The sequence below is a fragment of the Procambarus clarkii genome, chromosome 71, assembly GCF_040958095.1.
Source record: "Procambarus clarkii isolate CNS0578487 chromosome 71, FALCON_Pclarkii_2.0, whole genome shotgun sequence".
NCBI lineage: Eukaryota > Metazoa > Arthropoda > Malacostraca > Decapoda > Cambaridae > Procambarus > Procambarus clarkii.
In genome coordinates, this window is record NC_091220.1 from 12,966,837 (window position 1) to 12,973,843 (window position 7,007).

Sequence of the window (7,007 nt, forward strand, 5' to 3'; positions counted from 1 at the left end):
CACCCAGATTTTGTGGTGTACAAGGATTTTGCTAGTGGAGGCTAATAGATCAGTCTTTCATTTCATGTTCTCTCCTGATTTTTAGTGAGAGTTGATTTGTTTTGTATTGAGGCTGATATTTTCTCCCCTGATTGCATGTATGACTAACCATCCTGTGAGATGGGAATATTAGATGAACTTAATACTAATAGCTTAATACTAATACAAAAGAAAGTGACTGATATCCTTCCAGTTAGCTGTCGACGTCTTCCCGGAGGACGCCAATGTGTCTCCGAGCACCTGCCCTGCAAATGCATTTGTTTGCTGTAGTGCATAAAGTTCAATTTTGTCCGGTGATTAGGGACGTATATCCTCCGGGCTGGAGAGTGTCTCCCCGGCTCGCGGGGGAGCGACGGCCGGACTGTAGCCGCCCCTAACCCCGCAACGACAACAACAATACCTCGGGGGAACACCCCCTGTCATTGTCGCCTCCATATGGACTATATCTCCCATTGGAAGGTACGTATTTACATCACTGTACTACTAAAATGCATCACAATTCTTACTCTTTAATGTGGTTAGAGGAAATATATCAAAACAGTAAGATTTAGCAGTGTATGAAGATGCTTAAAGGAGACTAACGCACTCTTCTGTGCACTGACCAAAAGCATAAAACATTTAAATTTCCGTCGTCGGGGAAGAGGAAACCTGTATTTAGGATTATCAGGATCTCTTGGTTAACTTCTGACCTTTCCTATGATGCAACCCACAATTTTTCTCGAAATCCTAGGTACCCATTTTATTGCTTGGTGAACAAATGCATCAGGTAAAAGGAAATGTACCCAATATTTTCTGTCCTGCCCAGGGATTGAACCTGGGTACCTCGGTTGTGAGCTTTCAGGACATACACCACTGTGCTATAGAGAACATTGTAGATGTAACTTCTGGGTCAGCCTCACAGATTGATTTGATATGATTTGAAGCTACCCAAGAGGTTGCACGGGCATGAATAGCCCATAAAGCCTCACAGCTTGTTGGATGATTGATGTATTGGAGGGTGCATGTGTTTATCACTTGGGTGAAACACCATTAGGTTTGGACAGTAACTGTTGGGTAGGATATATGTAACTTCATACCTAAGATAGTCCACCAATGGTTTGAAATCTACCAAACCCAACCAAATCTAACCAAATTCAACCTAGCCTAACCTAATTAACAATATGCATAGTTTTAACAATTAGAAAATGAACTTTGCCAAAACACCTGATATTATTTTGTGTATGGTCAAATCATATACATGCATTGACTGAATCTCATTTTCTAATTTTGGAACCTTTACACTATACTGTATATAATTGTATTAGGCTATGCAAAGTTGGATAAGGTTAGGTTATAAAATTTGTTGGTGTACAGTGTTTGGTATGATATGACTTGTATCCGTACAGTTTGAGGGTACCCTAATTAGGTGACTGTATGGACAGGCTTGCCCTTGGGTAGGTAAACTTTCATAAGCCTGACAGTGGAGAACAAAAATCTTTTCTGCACCTGACAGTGGAGAACAAAAAGTTAAATGACTATTGACTGTTTGACCAATGAGCTCTGATATTTGCCAAAAAGAATCTGTAATAGATTGTTTTTGAATCTATTACATTTATATATGCTGTATATATATATATATATATATATATATATATATATATATATATATATATATATATATATATATATATATATATATATATATATATTATAATATAATATAACATAAGGTTACAGGGAAGTTCATATTTTCAGGTTTGATATTTGGGAAGAGAGGCTTTATATAGTCTTGGACAGATCTTTGCTGCAGGGCATAGATTATTGATTGCTAAGCTGGTCTTCAGATGCTTAGTTTTGAATTTTAAAATATTTTTATTAATGTAAAATTCATGGTATGATTGTAAGGAGATATTCCTTACATGACAAGAATAGATGCTGTTATGTACAAACTTCATAGATATTAAGAAAAAAGTGTTTTCTGGAGATTCATCACAGAACTATCTCTGTGCACACTAGTGCTGGTCTCCAAATATGAACCTTCTCTGGGAACGGATAAAATTTGAAAACCACTGTATACTGCATATAAATAAATAAATATTCTCCAAAAATCACTAACATTTTCCTTTACTGACTGGAAAATGACCTTCCTCTATACAATACCTACTATATTCTCAATGATTTTTTTCCCTCTTCTGTTGCTGTGTCAACCCAAACTGGTATCTCCTTTTCTAAACATTAAAAAATTATTATACTTATTTCTTTGTGGTGTATTCTGTACTAATTTACTACTAATAACCAGTTCTTTTGTAATAGCCTGTCAAATGTCTGATCCTGACTTCATTTCTGTTCTTGGCTTTCAAACATACTTCTTTGATTGTATCTTTATCTTTTATAACTTACACACATGTTTTTTTCATTTCCTCTTCGCATTTTTATAATCCTCTAGTAACTTCTTCCATTTGATTTACTCATGGATTTTCTTTTAGAAATTACTTGCCTGTACAGTTTATCTTAATTCTTGTCCATATATATCAATCTTTTTTGTTTATTCCTTCAAATTCTTTTATCTTGATTTTTCATATCTCATATTCTTTCTCTAGTTTCTTGATGTGTCATTCCTGTTTTCTTACTTTGTCAGTCAAGCTGGCCATTTCCTTTTTCTGCTGCAACAAATTGTCTGATAAAGTATTAACCTGGCTCTTGAGATCTTAGTTTTCTTGTTCTAAATTATCAAATGTTCATTTATAAGCCTTCAGCAAATCTTCAATCATCACTAACTTACCTAGAAAACCACTTTCCTGTATTTGTTTCTTAGTAAAACCTTTGAAGTTTATCTGTCTCCTTTGCTGTGTCCATTGACGATCCTGTCCCATCCGCCTTCTTTGTTTTGATTCCATCTGCTCTGGTTCAGAATATGACCATGTTCAGAGGATGACCATTTCTCCATAGTTGGTGTTTAAGGGTTAAAAGGGAGAAAGTAGCATTGTTGAATTACCTTCATCAAGTCTTTGTGCCAGAGCTACATCAACCAATGCTACACATAGATAAGTTTTAAGTATTTTATCATAGTTTATAGCTGGTACCAATTGTCGTTGTGTTATTCAACAAACTCGTAGTCTGATTAAGCTGCAAAAACGAGAAATCTTATGGCTTGTGAAGTTCGGTTAGGTTAACTTTATGGGAACACCTTGGTTAATACTTGGTACAGCATTTTAATACAGTACTTGGTGCAGCATTTCATAAATTTCTTTAATATACAGTGAACTTATCTTGCTGCAACTTGTAGTTAACTAATTAAGGAATTGTTGGATCTCATTACAGGTGATGTCAAGTCATCATAGATACGAACACAGTAAGTGGCCTTCATTCTGTCAAAGTATCATTCAAGCTTAATATATCATTCACTGTTGGTGCTTTAAAAGCCGGATGCAATAAATATACCAGAGCCCTGAATGAATGTCATTCCTCTCTTCTCTCTAGCATTTTTTTGTTGCTTTGAGTGGATGATCTTACAATCCCATGGCATGGTAACACTGTCTCTGTGCACAAGGTTAGTGCTAAATTCTTAGGAGTTGGCCTTTTTACACCCACTTGTCTTGATTATCCCATATCACTTTCATTTCTTATTTTACTCCAAGTCTTGTTTCATACTTCTGGGGGGGGGGGCTAATAGGCAAATACTCCTTTATTGCACTTGTACTGTCTAAGCTAGACTATAACAGTCCCACTTACTAACAGTTTGATGCTTTGCATCATATTAGTTTGTGCCTCAGCTCTGTTGCTTTATGTTTTGTCTATTCAGAGCGTGTATGTCAAAACCAGTGCCCCTTATATGATTTGCTATTATCTGTATTATCTTTGTTACTTTACATGGGCCATACAATACCCCTATTCCCACCTGTGCTGTACCTTGACTACTACCTTTTTTGTCAGTCCTGTTCCTTCTTCAAGTTCAAGTACATTTATTGAGACAATATGATACATCTCAAAAGGACAGAGTAGCTTAGGCTCTTTCTACCCTCCATCCTTCTTTACTTTCTTTTACTGCAAGGATGGCATGTTTGTAAGTTTTTCTCTAGGTACACTGCTGCATGTGTCTCCTTTGTATTGTACTACCTTTTCCCATGGAGAGTCCACCTTGCAAAGTTTTGTGAAGCCTTGTCCTGTACATTGAAGGATTAAACCCTTCCCCCCTACTATTATGATAATCAATTCTGCTAGGAGAGAATATATAAGGAGACCCTAATTTATTTCCTTACATGAATATTTTTAGGTATGTTTTTGTTATCCTAATGACTGTCATAAAATTAAAATATTGTGGCTAACAACAATAATGAAGTCATTATCTCCAGTGTTTTTAGTACTGTATAGATAAATTTATGTAGCGTATGCATTGTACAATGTGTATTGCAAAAGAAACTAACTTTAGAGTATAGTATTTGATAATCTGAATATTTTAGCAGTAGACGTTATATAAGATTCAGATTGTTAAATGTCTTCTTTTTACAGATCACCACAGAGAAAGTAATACACACCCAGTCCTAATACTCAAGTGTCATCAAGCTGAAGTTCATGGCTAAATGTCAAGTCTAAATTGTGTCAATGTCATGTTAAATTATATTACACTTGAAATAAATATAATGTCAACATTAACATCCACAAGCTCATCTTAACTAGTTCTTTTTTGCATATGGTCTCGGTGTGTTTAAGTTTACTTCATTTCACCAGTCATGCACAATTATTACTCATTGTAGTAAAATTTGACTTATTAACAGTACTGAACTGCACTAACAGTAGCAGTATCTAATGCAGTGAGAGTAATTCTCATTTAAGAGGAAGTGACAAAGCATTGTACAGTATAAAAATGTTAATGTACAGTCTATTTACTCATGTTCCAGGGAAGCAATCAATTTAACTTCTCCATAGAATTAATAGAATCATTTAATCTGAATACAGTATTGTTCATTAAGTCTCCCACACAGTGGCTGTTCAAAGGAATTTTATTTCATGACTGCACAGGTATCCTTTCATATATATATATATATGTACATTTGAAGGAATTCTTTCCTAGTCATCATATAATTACCAATTTATGTTTTCATTTTCCTCATTTAAATAAACCTAAAAGTACCATCATAACATTGTAATCTTTTTAACGACATCCATTTTTAGTTTGATTAGAAATATTACATGTTTAGAAATGCATGTGATCAATTACTGAAATTCTAACCAAATACAGTTAGCATTGATTTTTTTTAATAAAGGTTGAAGTTACAGGACCTACATGGCACTGGTTAGAACTAGCTTCATCATTGCTATAAAATGTACATACAGTATACATATATACTCTAAATTAATGTAAATACATGTCTTTGGTTTATAAAGGAAAATTTACAGATTAAAAGATGCATGCAATGTGGTTTGGAAATTTGTTTACAAAAGTTTTTTGATAGAAATCAAGCTATTAAGCAGGACCAATAAAATACATTTATGATTTATCTGAAATATTTGTATTTGTTACATGAAATTTCAATGAAAGCAAGCAAGCACTAATAATACAAGCACATGGTAGTTCATATAATTTTTCCTTCAATAGTTAGCAAAACTTTAAGAAAGTCTGCTTTTAAAGCAAATAGGGTAGCTATGGAAAAGAGACAGTATCAATGTGAAGTGTGTCAGAAATGCTTTTCATTTAGAGCTAATTTATCAAAGCACAAGAGAGTTCACACAGGTGAAAAGCCATTTCAATGTACAAAGTGTCCAAGATGTTTTTCAACAAGTGGTAACCTAACACATCACATGATAAGTCATACAGTGGAAAGACCACATAAATGTTTAGTGTGTTTTAAAGACTTTAAATATAAATCTTATCTGAAAAAACATACAAGAGCTCATATAGTAGAGAAGCAGTATCAGTGTTCAGTTTGTCTAAAGTACTGCTTATGTAGTACTTCCCTAACAAAACACATGAGAATTCATACAGGGGAAAAACCATATCAATGTTCAGTGTGTTTGAGAGACTTTAGAGATAAATCTGCTGTCAAAAAGCATCAGAGAATTCACACAGGAGAAAAGCCGTACCAGTGTTCAGTGTGCCAAAAAAGCTTCAAGCAAACAGGCCATCTGACATCTCATATGAGAACTCATACTGGAGAGAAACCATATCATTGTACAATGTGTCAAAAAAGTTTTACTGTAAAATCTGCACTTGTAAAGCACATGCCAATTCATACGGGAGAGAAACCTTTTGAGTGTTCAGAGTGCTGGAAAGCCTTTAAACAACGGGGCTCTCTAGTTAAGCACATGGCAGTTCATACAGGAGAAAAGCCATTTAGGTGTTCAATATGTTTGAAATGCTATCCAATAAAAGCAAGTCTAATTGAACATATAAAAGGTCATACAGGAGATAAACCATTCAACTGTTTAGTGTGTTCTAAAGGCTTTTTAAGAAATGCTGCTTTATCTAATCACATAAAACTTCATAGCAAAAAACATCCATATCGATGTTCCAAATGCCTGAAAGGATTTTTAAACAAAACTGATCTAGTGGACCATATGCAATCCCATATGCAAAAAAACAACTATAATACTGTTCAGTGTTTAAAGGACTTCAGGAAAATGTCAAATGCAGCAACTGAAGACTTCATATCTGAAGGAAAAATTGAATGTAAATGATGGCTTTTGTTTTTTAAGGATGTAATATTTGAATCATACCCAAGTTAACAGAAATGATACATAAAGGAATAAAAATATTAAAATTTCACTTGATCCTTAATGTGCAACTATCATTAAAATTGTAATTGAATGTGCACAAAAATAAACAATGTTATAGAACGATACGTTTGCATGTACGAAAACTATTTTTTGTTTGCATTCCGGTTTCATGCACAGTAGGAGAAAGCCTGGTGGTGAGGTCCATGTAGACAAGTCATTTGTAGTTGCTGAAAGTGATGCAGGGTTAGAGGACAGGGTTTGAGTAATGTTCAAAA

General features: G+C 34.4%; 1 long non-coding RNA gene across 1 annotated transcript; it reads left to right on the plus strand.

Annotated features, from left to right (window-relative positions):
* Positions 1-360: 360 nt before the first annotated feature.
* LOC123745656 (uncharacterized) lies at positions 361-6,781 on the plus strand. The gene is made up of 3 exons (XR_006771377.2): positions 361-498; positions 3,340-3,370; positions 4,528-6,781. It is a non-coding gene; the product is annotated as an uncharacterized lncRNA (long non-coding RNA).
* Positions 6,782-7,007: the final 226 nt, after the last annotated feature.